Source organism: Amblyomma mixtum, chromosome 3 (assembly GCF_055824585.1).
Source record: "Amblyomma mixtum isolate Tamu chromosome 3, ASM5582458v1, whole genome shotgun sequence".
Lineage (NCBI taxonomy): Eukaryota > Metazoa > Arthropoda > Arachnida > Ixodida > Ixodidae > Amblyomma > Amblyomma mixtum.
In genome coordinates, this window is record NC_143014.1 from 428,233,841 (window position 1) to 428,245,421 (window position 11,581).

The window sequence follows — 11,581 nt, forward strand, 5'->3', positions numbered from 1 at the left end:
CGAACCCCGGTCTTCGGCGTGAGAGACGAGCATGCTATCCACTCCGCCATGCCAGCTCGATAGTTTGGAATGAACAAAGGCGCGTCTAGTGAATAACGGTGTCTTCACTCACTCTAATCCTCCTCCATTCCCTTCTCGCCAGGTTTAGGTGTCCACCGACAAATGGGAGACAGATACATTTCCTTTCCTCAAAAACCAATTTACTGACGAGCGAGGCGTAGAACCGAATGGGCCATGGCGTTCTATGGACTACTTGGCAGCGTTGCAAGACGCTGTCGTGTTCCACTCTTAGGGGCATCAGTGACCACAATTTAGGTCAAAAAAGTGCCCCCCCCTGAATTTTGTGAGACAGTTACTTCGTAATTTCCTTTCCTCAAATACAATTTTCATTTTCTTCATTACGGCTCCTCTTTATCTATTTTCTTTCACTCCCACTTCCTCCCTTCCTCTACGGTGCGGTTCAGGTGTCCACCGAGATGACAGAGAATTACTGCGCCATTTCCTTTCCTCAAAAAGCGTTGCGTTCAAAGGGCAAGGCATCGCGCTGAACGGGTGGCGTTCCGTGGACTCCCTGGCAGCGCTACAACGCGCTGTCGCGTTCCACTCCTAAAGGCGAAGCTAAACGTAATTAATTAGCAGTTAATTAGTATTCAGACATTAATCAGTAATTAACCATTAATTAGTGATTTGTCACCACTTAGTAATTAGTAGTCAATTATATGTGACGCCACCGGTGCCACAGAAACAGCGAAGGTGGTGCGGAAAACGCTTCCGCCTCTACCCACTTTAGACAGTCAAAGTGCCCCCTGAATTTTTTATTGCCTTCCTCGCAGCTTCAGCAGATGGGGTACGTGACTTGCGCTATGAAAGCGTCGGGATTCGCGACAGGTAGGTGGCGTTTACCTGTGCGGACCAGTTGTATGTTTTCCGTTCTTTTTCACGCGGTGCTGCAATGCAGGAGATCAGCTTCTTTGTGATACTTCCGAAGGGCGAAAGAGTGTGTTGCTGGCCAGCGGGGAGCCTAAGTTTAAATATGAGCTGGCTCAGTGTGAAATTAAACTGGCGTACCTCGGAGTGCTACGAACCTTCTGTACAGCATGAGGCTGCATCAAAGCATGTGCACAGGACATGCATGTAATGCATTCATTGTACTTATGAGCCTCTCAGGCTCCAACTAACTCATGTGTAAGGCGACGGATGCCGCAAGGAATACGTGACTTCATTAGCCTTCAGCTAGCACTAGATCGATGCCCATGGAAATATTTATCGTTTTGCGACCGAAATAATTGCATTGGTACAGTTCTTTGAGTTTGTTTAAACATTTGGGATGCCTGTCCCTACCATAGTTTCCCAACACTTGTTCTGTATGCTCCAATGCATTCGGGGAAGCTATGGGAAAGATTTCCAGACAAAGAATTAATGCATTCATAAGTAACAGGCAGTGCTTGCTTTTAACCCGCTGCCAAGGGCACTGAGAGGGTATTCAGACAAAACAAAGATGACGCTGAGCCAGCATGTCTTTCGGATGAGAGCTAGCGGCCGCTGTATGGACTTCACGTAGCTGTCAAGGGACAAGGCAGCAGCTGCTATAACTACTTTCCAGTGCAGTTCCATGCAAGGACCATGTGCAGCACTTACCGTATCAGTGAATCCCCTACACTTTCGTTTTGTTGTAATTAATTGTTTTGGAAATGCACATCTAGTTCATTTACGAAACAAATAATTCATGTTTGTATCAGCCAGCAGCTACCAATGTCGTTACTTTGTTTTTCTGCTGCAGCAGGAGCCCTCACTTGCTTTACTCAATTCTGGGAGCGAGTGTGTTGAATTCGTCTGTGCAAACTGGCCGTGTTTGTAGCATTTCTGTGATCTGCAACGTGTGCCTTTGTTTATTTGCAGATCCTTCCACCAGCTGGATTCTACCTTGACCTCATTACCGCAGTGAGCTGAGATTGGTATGGCGTAATGCATACTTTCACTGTTTCCACAGGTTTAGAGCATGCTTCTGGTTAAGTTTTGAAAAGTTTGAATTTTTCAAAGCATGCCCGCAATGTATTTACTTTTATTGTGGAGTGTGTTTTTTGGCATCTCTGCATTTTACGATGCGCTGTTGTTTGAAAAGTTATTCTGAGCACTTTCGGCTACATGATTTGCAGAGAGAGAAGTTGGGGAAAAACCATTGTGCCTGTGCAGTATCTTGCCAGGTACACAATGAATGCAAGATTTAGGCCTGTGCAAATCTGCGCTGGATTCATAAGCATATAGTGTGCCAAATAAACAAGCTAGACTCGGGCTCCTTACAAAGCGGGGGTTTTGAAAATGGGCTCCTTGGAGTACTTATTTGGTTTCCGAGATCCATCTCCTTTCTCTGCCCTCTTCCCTTTGCGCACTTTATTTCAGGGCTGGTTAATAGTATGGCTACTGATAGCAGGATATTTCACTGTTCATCCAGTTGTTGCAAATAGCATTTGGATATTTTTGTCCTCTGTGTCTGCATGATATTTTTTTGTTCATGTTAGGTAGGATGGTGTGAAGTCGGGACACGGTTCCGCAGCAACTTGAGGACCCTTGTTCCACAGTCATGACCCTTGTTCAGTATGAGCACTTTTACAACTGGTGGCTGCCTACAGAAGTGACAATCTTTTTTTCTTTTCCTGCTGCCCTGCTCGCGTTCATGACCCGTGTTATCGAGTCAAACACTGGCCCGAATGAGAAAGAAATGTTACTCTGGTATGTGGCTGGGCTAAGTAACATGAGATCCTCTATTTATAATATTTTCATAAAACAAGGCGAAAGCAATAGAAAAATAAAAAAATCTTGTTCGAGCAAATTTCTGGGCCAGAAGTCTTACTAATGGCACATAACACATTGAAAACAGATGTAAACAATTAAAATGAAAATGTATGACGACAGAAAAAGCGCATTTGATCTGACCTGAAGTGGTAACAGCATGAAGTGACGTTCGTCGCGACGCACTGTACAATGACAACGGCGATTGCCTACCACTGCCACTGCCACTGGTACACCCGTGTGAAGCGAAACTTGGCAGCAGAGTGGCGCGTTCAGCAGGGTTGCTCGGTTGTGGCTGCTTCAGTGGCCTTGTGTTATCAAACACCTGCACTAGTACACTGCACAGTGGTGCCTAATTACATTTCTGAGGTGCAGTGAGAAGTGTAGCCTGTACTCCCTTTACTGTTCCGCAGCTCGTACCAAACTTTCAGTTAATTGTATATGCATGTTGACAGCTTGTTCGCTTAAATCATGCTTAAAACATAAACTTTTCTTGCAAAATATGTATTATTGCTGGGCTTGCCGAAGTGAAGCGTGGACGCAGCTACAGAGAACAGGGAACTATTGTCTTTATTCTTTATTAAATGCTGGAATCCATGCCTTCTCATCCAAAGGGGTTCGAGAACGGCGAATGACCCGACAAGCAACGCAGTTTCAACAAAAAAGGTGCCTTTATTATGGCAACGTAAAACAAAGCACAATATAAACGCTCGCACCTGCGCGAGTTCGAAGAATGAGGCGCCTAGGCTAGGCAATGGTAACCCGTTCGAACAGGCATAAAGAAATAGGGCATAAGCGCCCGAGCACACACTTACGTATGAAGCAATCAGGCAAACACTGCCGCCGTCAGTAGTCCTCTCCCCGCGAAAAAGCCCCTGACATTTTCTTTTTAAAACTATGGCTACGGCCGCCTCTGTGCCTGTTCCGCATCTCTGCCTTTCTCGTGCCGCTTGATACAACGTGGGTATTTATAGTGCACTCTATACGTAAGAAGGCGAGTGCGTTATTGTGCATCCGACAGGAGCATGCTCCCGACTGCTGGAGCCCATGACTGGTGCACATGCGTGCGCTAGCGCAAGCAGGTGTGATACAAACTAGTCACATTTGTACCCGCAACACCTTTTTCTGTTGGCTACTTTGACGATCCATTTTTTCGGGTGATGGGCGATAGATAGATACAGAGAGGGCGGAAAGGCAGGGATGTTAACCAGAAAGGATTCCGGTTGGCTACCCTGCATGGGGGAAGGGAATGATGGGATTACAGAGGGAATAGAGAAGGAACAAGAAATGCAATCACAATCTGTCAATCAAGGCAGTCTTTCTCAAAACACAAAACAGTTCCTTGAAAGCCTTGATGGCTGTCGACTGTTGTGGCCACGGACCGAGGATCTTGGCCTCTGTGAAAGGGCGAGGATCAAGGCGGTCCAGAGCGGTCCTACATGCCCATATATGCGGAACTGATCTTTCTCTACTTCACATTCATAGACCGCGGGGAGTCCTCATACCACTCCTGGCGCAGTGGTGCCGCAGTTATGCTATGCGCCCCTGCCCCAGCAGGTTACTATTTCAAACACAGCCACTGGCTGGGCTTGCGAGACCCTTGTGGCACTCCCCGAGCGACCTCTCATGGCCAATCATTAATTTAAAGTTCGCTTGCAATCTGGTCGGCAGTTTGCTACCTTCCATGGTGGGCAGGTTATGATGATGCAACATCACGTGACCTAGGTGGCAGTTGTTCCACCTGCCTGCTTCTCAGGCTTCATTCGCTGAGAGGATGGCGCACTAATAATGCAAGCTTATTCTCAAGTTCAGGGCACATTGGCCGCAGCACACAGCAGTAGAACACGTGAAGCATACGTTCACAACTCACCGTAATCAAGAGACGTTGGCAGGCAGCATTATGCTGATGTTGAGTACCCTGCAGTGGCAGTTAAGCAAAGTAAAAAAAGGTGGTAGGGATTTAATGTAACTAAAACGAGTAAACTTGCAAAACCATGCGTTTAGCCTGGTTGGCTCATGGTTTTTCCTTTACTGGGTTTTTCCTGTGCTTGATAATAGTGAAGGGTGGTTCATTGGGACACGGGAAACGGCGGTGATGAAGACTCTTGCACAAGTAATCAATGAAGCAGCAGTGCGGGAGGCAGGGTCACAATGAGCAGTTCTTAACCAAGAGCGTCAGCCGGCCACCTTAAGAGCTTTGTTGTCGTTGGTGTCAGTGCATGATCATCTTCTTTAATCCACTAGTGTTAGTTGATGAAGATGACAACATGCAGTGCATAGCGCGAGTGTGTGTTGCAGTTTAATACAAGGCATGATGGGCTGCGGCGATAGATAGGGTAGTGCTCTCGTGCAGTGGGCAGCGAAGCTGATCTGTTCGCGCCGCCGCTGGTTCAAATCGCAGTCTTGGCAGTATTCATTTTATTTATTTATGGTTTGGCCAAGGTCACCTTCAAGGTAAAGCTTCACACAAACTCGACGAGCCGGTTAGACCTCATGAAGTGACAAAATAAGCCCAGCACGCTGGTGGAGCTCTTAATGAGCAGGCCGCTCTCTGTTGTGGTACAAGATACTGGGCATGAAGCCCCAGTGGCCAGTATGTGTATGCAACTGTGAGCTGGCGCGCATGGTGTTTGTACATTACAATACTGCCCTTCATTGAGAATTATAGTCCAGTTTAGTCGCTGATCTCTTTACAAGAAAACGTCACAAAATTAGTCGCAACTTGGAAAAACAAGCCCTTTTGAAAATTAACATCAAGTAATAAAATCCATAGCTAATTGTACTATGTGTTATGGCAATAAAAGTTGGAAAGCAAATAACGTAATAGTAATTGATTACTTCTCTGGGGCTGTAATTCACCATTGTAATCAGTTACATTTCAGACAGAGAAATTGTAATTTGTCAATTATTTTCTGTAACATGTACAAGACTGGACAGTGCACAACAGGAGGCTTCTCATCAATCATAGTCTCGACCATAGCACTGTCCGGTCATCCTTAAGTTTTTGCCTCACTCCCCATCACATTACTTCCGCACTGTTTCTTTTATATTTGGGATGAATACTAAAAGGGTCACCATATAGTGTTTCAGTGGATTCCGGAACACTGCAGCTGCAAGAAATGTTTATGCGGACTCACAAGAAAAGAGCAATCTCCTCAGAACAGTTGCGCTGTTTTCAAGGCTAGACAACACCTGCCTTCTTTCTGGTTTCAGGAGGAGTGGGACAGCAAGGCACAGGGCTCAACTAGAGACTGGACATATGCTTGGATCCAACCACAGCCTTTTCCATTTCACGTGGAATTTTTCACAGCCTTACATGCCTCCTCCATATACTGATATTGGGCATCATGTGCAGGCACCCACGTTTAATTCGACATGTGGACTTCTCGGACTGCTCGTGTGGTATCAGAGACTATAGAACAGGTATTTGCAGCGTTCCCTGTGTGTGTAAGCGAAATACTGGCGCTAGCTGTTTCCTTGATGGGTTTCGAGAGCAGGCCACTCTCGGAGGACGTTGTACTGGGTGTTTGGCCAGAGTGTTCGAAAGCTCTCCAGGCAACATGGGCGCTTCTCCCATTTCTTTCGCAAAACGGGCCTCAACGTGCGAATCCGAGTAAGGATGCTCCTGATGTTCATGTGCATATTTCCACCCACAATGTCGCGCATCATGACCTTGTTTCTTGTCTTTTCCCCTTCCACTGAGCAGAGTAGCAGGGCAGGTGATACTTCAAGCCAACATATCTGCTTTTCTCTGAAATGAACCATTCCCTTCCCAGAATTAATCTGCTAGCCAGTAACTGCAGTAAAAATAAGAGAGGGAGAGAGAAAGAATAAAAGCACTTTTGTTCACAGAAAAAAAAAAAGAAAAGCTGACCTCTGGAAGGAGTTGTGTGGACCAAACTGAGCGTGTCTTGAAATGCAAGACTGGATTTGTGGTGAACAATTTGGCAACCTACAGCGGTCTGTGTCACTAACAGCCATGCCTGAAATAGGAGTTTTTTGAGAATATACTTGTAAACGCTTCACACATATTGAAGCATGTAGTATGTGCATGCACAAGTCTATAGGGAAGCACACCTAAAGTTTTCCCCCACTGCAGCAGCGCCGCCTCTCCCCTTGCGGTCATTTCCGAACTACTGTCCGGGCACGTCGCTGGCGGAGCTGCTGCTGCTCGCACCGCTAGCACTCTCTTTCATTGTGAGCACGCGCCGTCCTGCTCGTGGGTGCACAAAAGAGGTGTTGCCGCTCACTGTGAGTCATGGCTGGAATGCCGCGACCTTCGAAGGGTGCAGAAACTTGTTGTGTCGGGGGCTGTCACAACAGTTCTCTGAGCATCAACGGCCAAGAGCTGCCCAGGGAATTCCACAGATTTCCTGGATATGTCCTATATTCTCGGAAAAAAAAATTAATATTGGAAAATTGTAACGTACAGTATGGAAATATTGAAATTAATGGCCCATCCTTTCTATATGTACCAAAATCTTAAAAAATTTTCATCGCTCGTATCGAGCAGTCAACGATAGGAAAAACTTTAATAGGAAAAAAATGCAAGCCTGTCGATGGGAGATTGCTATTGTGAAATCTTCCGGTTATGAAAGAAAAAACTGCGTTCATACACTCTTTCCCATTCAAAAATGCTTTTTTCCAGAAGTTTTGGTGTAAAATGGATGAGAACGAGAAAAGGCAGGCCTCGATAACTGTTGTGAGCAGGGTAAAGTAAGCTTTTTTCTGTTGCTAAACATGTTTGGTATGTTGCACGTGTACAGCACCAGTGGGCGTGAGAACAGCACCAGGATGCGGCCACCTAATCCGCTCTGCTTCTTCGTCCAGGTTACGGCATGGGCTCTTTTCACCAATGCGCCGCTATCGTCACCTACCCATGAGATCAGCAAGCTGCCCTGCCACTCCAACGACACGTGTGATGCCGCAAGACAGGCACATTTTCATCGCCGTCCCTCCATCGCATGAAAGATCCGGATCAACAGCGACATCATTTGCTGCCTATATGAACAGCTGGCGGGCCCCCCGGCGCACTTAGTGGGCGTGAGAACAGCACCAGGATGCGGCCACCTAATCCGCTCTGCTTCTTCGTCCAGGTTACGGCATGGGCTCTGTTCAGCAGTGCGCCGCTATCGTCACCTACCCATGAGATCAGCAAGCTGCCCTGCCACTTCAACGACACGTGTGATGCCGCACCCGCAAGACAGGCGCATTTTCATCGCCGTCCCTCCATCGCATGAAAGATCCGGATCAACAGCGACATCATTTGCTGCCTATATGAACAGCTGGCGGGATCCCGGCGCCCTTAGTGGGCGTGAGAACAGCATCAGGATGCGGCCACCTAATCCGCTCTGCTTCTTCGTCCAGGTTACGGCATGGGCTCTGTTCAGCAGTGCGCCGCTATCGTCACCTACCCATGAGATCAGCAAGCAGCCCTGCCACTTCAACGACACGTGTGATGCCGCATGCCCGCAAGACAGGCGCATTTTCATCGCCGTCCCTCCATCGCATGAAAGATCCGGATCAACAGCGCCATCATTTGCTGCCTATATGAACAGCTGGCGGGCCCCCGGCGCACTTAGTGGGCTTGAGAACAGCACCAGGATGCGGCCACCTAATCCGCTCTGCTTCTGCGTCCAGGTTACGGCATGGGCTCTGTTCAGCAATGCGCCGCTATCGTCACCTACCCATGAGATCAGCAAGCTGCCCTGCCACTTCAACGACACGTGTGATGCCGCATGCCCGCAAGACAGGCACATTTTCATCGCCGTCCCTCCATCGCATGAAAGATCCGGATCAACAGCGACATCATTTGCTGCCGATATGAACAGCTGGCGGGCCCCCGGCGCACTTAGTGGGCGTGAGAACAGCACCAGGATGCGGCCACCTAATCCGCTCTGCTTCTGCGTCCAGGTTACGGCATGGGCTCTTTTCAGCAGTGCGCCGCTATCGTCACCTACCCATGAGATCAGCAAGCTGCCCTGCCACTTCAACGACACGTGTGATGCGGCATGCCCGCAAGACAGGCGCATTTTCATCGCCGTCCCTCCATCGCATGAAAGATCCGGATCAACAGCGCCATCATTTGCTGCCTATATGAACAGCTGGCGGGCCCCCGGCGCACTTAGTGGGCGTGAGAACAGCACCAGGATGCGGCCACCTAACCCGCACAGCTTCTTCGTCCAGGTTAGTTCTGTTACTTCCCTGTACGCTAAGAAATCAAATGACGTGTGCCTGTTGCTGTTCCCACGCCCAGGAGTTTTGCTTTGTGTGTTCAGTGAATGCTTTGATATTGTAAACCAACTGCTAGCGTTGTCCGGGGACGTCGAGCTCAACCCTGGGCCTAACACGAGGCATCATGTATAGGACTCTCTTCCTGACGTCCAGTCTAAGCAGTTGCAAGATATGTTTGCAATACTAGAGACTTTGAACACGCGAACTGCGAAAATGCAACTGGACCAAAAGGCTTTCATAAAGTCTATTGATGATCTTAAGAAGTGCCAGCTGAAGTTAGAAGAAAATTTGAGCGAAATGATCAAAAGATTAACTGACGTTGAGCGCAAAACTGTTACCATTGACGAAATCGAGAAGGAAGTACATCCTTTTCAGCAGTTAGTTGAGCAACGTTCTAGTGAAAACTCTCAGCTGCGCGCGCGCCTGTCTGAACTTGAAGACAGGCAGCGACGCGATAGCCTTCTGTTCTATGGCATACCTGACACGCAATCAGAGTCCTGGGCTCAGTCAGAAGAAAAGCTAGTCAAGGTTCTTTTATCCTGCTTGGAAATTCCGTCCTCTGAAATTTTGATCGATAGAGCGCACAGGCTCGGTGGGTTCGTATCGGAAAAATGTCGACCAATTATTGCCAAATTTTCATCTTTCAAGGTAAAGCAGAGAATACTGCTTAACTGTTCTAATCTGAAGGATGAAAAAATTACGCTTAGCGAGGATTATTCTTTCGCCACCCGTCACGCTAGAAAAAAACTGGTCGAATTTGGCAAATCCCAGCCGCTCACTTTTAAGCTTCGCTTCAATAATTTTTACATTAAAAATAAATGCTACTCCTACAATCACTCCGATGACTCCGTTCATGAAATCCCAAGCGCCTTCCCGTTGCTAACCGACCGTTCTGAGGACCCTACGAATGATACCCACAGCGCCTCCGCGCCACCGACCGAACCTGTTACCGATTAGCACTGCGCGAGGGGCAGTGGAACTAAGTCCCCGGCCATTACCCCACTTTCTTTTTTGTTCACAAATATTCGTAGCATAATACCTAAACGCGATTATCTTTGTTCTGTAATTGGTGCTTGCGATGCTGACATTGTATGTCTCACTGAAACCTGGCTATCGGCGAGGATAGATAGCTGTGAACTTCTTACCTGTAAAAAGAGATATAACATTTATCGGTGCGACAGGGGTTCTAGATGTGGCGGAGGCGTGCTTGTAGCTGTTGCTGATACTGTTATGTCTTTTCCGATCCATTTTGTAAGCGCGTTGGAACTTGTACTGGTTGAAATTCGCATATGCTCTAGGAAATTGATAGTGGGCGTTTGCTATCGTCCACCGTTTACCTCCCCCACCTTTGTAAACGATCTTCATGATGTCATTCTTATGATTACAGTCCGTTATCCGAGCAGTCCCTTTATTTTACTGGACGATTTTAATTTCTCCAACATAGTGTGGTCTAATGTGAGTTATTATTCTGAACCTTTTTCAAGTGAATGCGACATGTTCTTGAATTTGTGCAGTGATTTTAACTTATCCCAGCTTGTAACGCAGGCAACTCGAATCTCACCTTTTGCGTCTAATATCCTTGATCTGGTACTCACCACATCGCCTGATTTTTTCCAGCCCATATCATACTTGCCAGGGTTAAGTGATCACCTACTCCTTCATTTTGCTTTGACCTGCGCAGTTCCCCATCAACGTAACCACAGTAAATATGTCCATGATTACAAAAAGACTGGTTTTGATGCTATTTACCATGAACTGTCTGTTTTTCTAGACCATTACTTGCTAAGCTTTCATGATCGCTGCGTGAATGCTAACTGGAGCCTGTTTAAAGAAAAAGTTGCTGCGCTCACTGAAATATATGTTCCACGCTTAGTCATCACCTCTAACCGTCAATCACCATGGTTCACTAAATCGTTAAAACGGCTCTGTAATAAGAAAAAACGCAAGTTCCGCTCTGCTAAACTAGCCGGTTCCCAAGAACGTTGGACTTCTTATCAAGCCGGGGCCCTAGAATATAAAAGTGCACTGAAGGATGCCAAGGATTTGGTTTTCAATGACACATTACCTTCCCTTTTGATAAATAACCCTAGGCAATTTTGGAGCGTAGTTAACAAAAAAGACAATTCATCCATCAGCCTTAGACTCCAGTGGCCAACTAATTCATCCTAATGAATGTGCAAATGTTCTAAACAGTGTATTCGTTTCAGCTTTTTCCAAAAATCAGTGTTCGGTAACCCCTGCATATAACAGTGCTGACTTTTTACCGATGGATTCTATTATCTTTGATCCTGCTGGAGTGGAAAAAATAATCGAAAAGCAAAAGGTTTCTTCATCACGTGGCGTTGATAACATTAGTTCTAAGTTCTTGATTAAAACCAAAGTGTACAGCGCAATAATACTCTCTAACCTATTTCAGCAATCTCTTGAAACAGCATGCATACCTGATGACTGGAAGGTCGGGAAGGTGATTCCCTTGCATAAATCTGGTGATCAACATTCCCCGCATAATTATCGACCCATCTCATTACCAGCATTCCGTGTAAAATTATGGAGCATG

The 11,581-nt window shown here is 46.8% G+C and overlaps 1 long non-coding RNA gene and 1 pseudogene across 1 annotated transcript; both read left to right on the forward strand.

Moving 5' to 3' along the window:
• Positions 1-833: 833 nt before the first annotated feature.
• LOC149358029 (uncharacterized) lies at positions 834-6,020 on the forward strand. The gene is made up of 3 exons (XR_016289936.1): positions 834-888; positions 1,900-1,955; positions 6,004-6,020. It is a non-coding gene; the product is annotated as an uncharacterized LOC149358029 (long non-coding RNA).
• A 2,374-nt stretch (positions 6,021-8,394) lies between these two features.
• Positions 8,395-10,007, forward strand: LOC149358030 (uncharacterized; annotated as a pseudogene).
• The last annotated feature ends 1,574 nt before the right edge of the window (positions 10,008-11,581 follow it).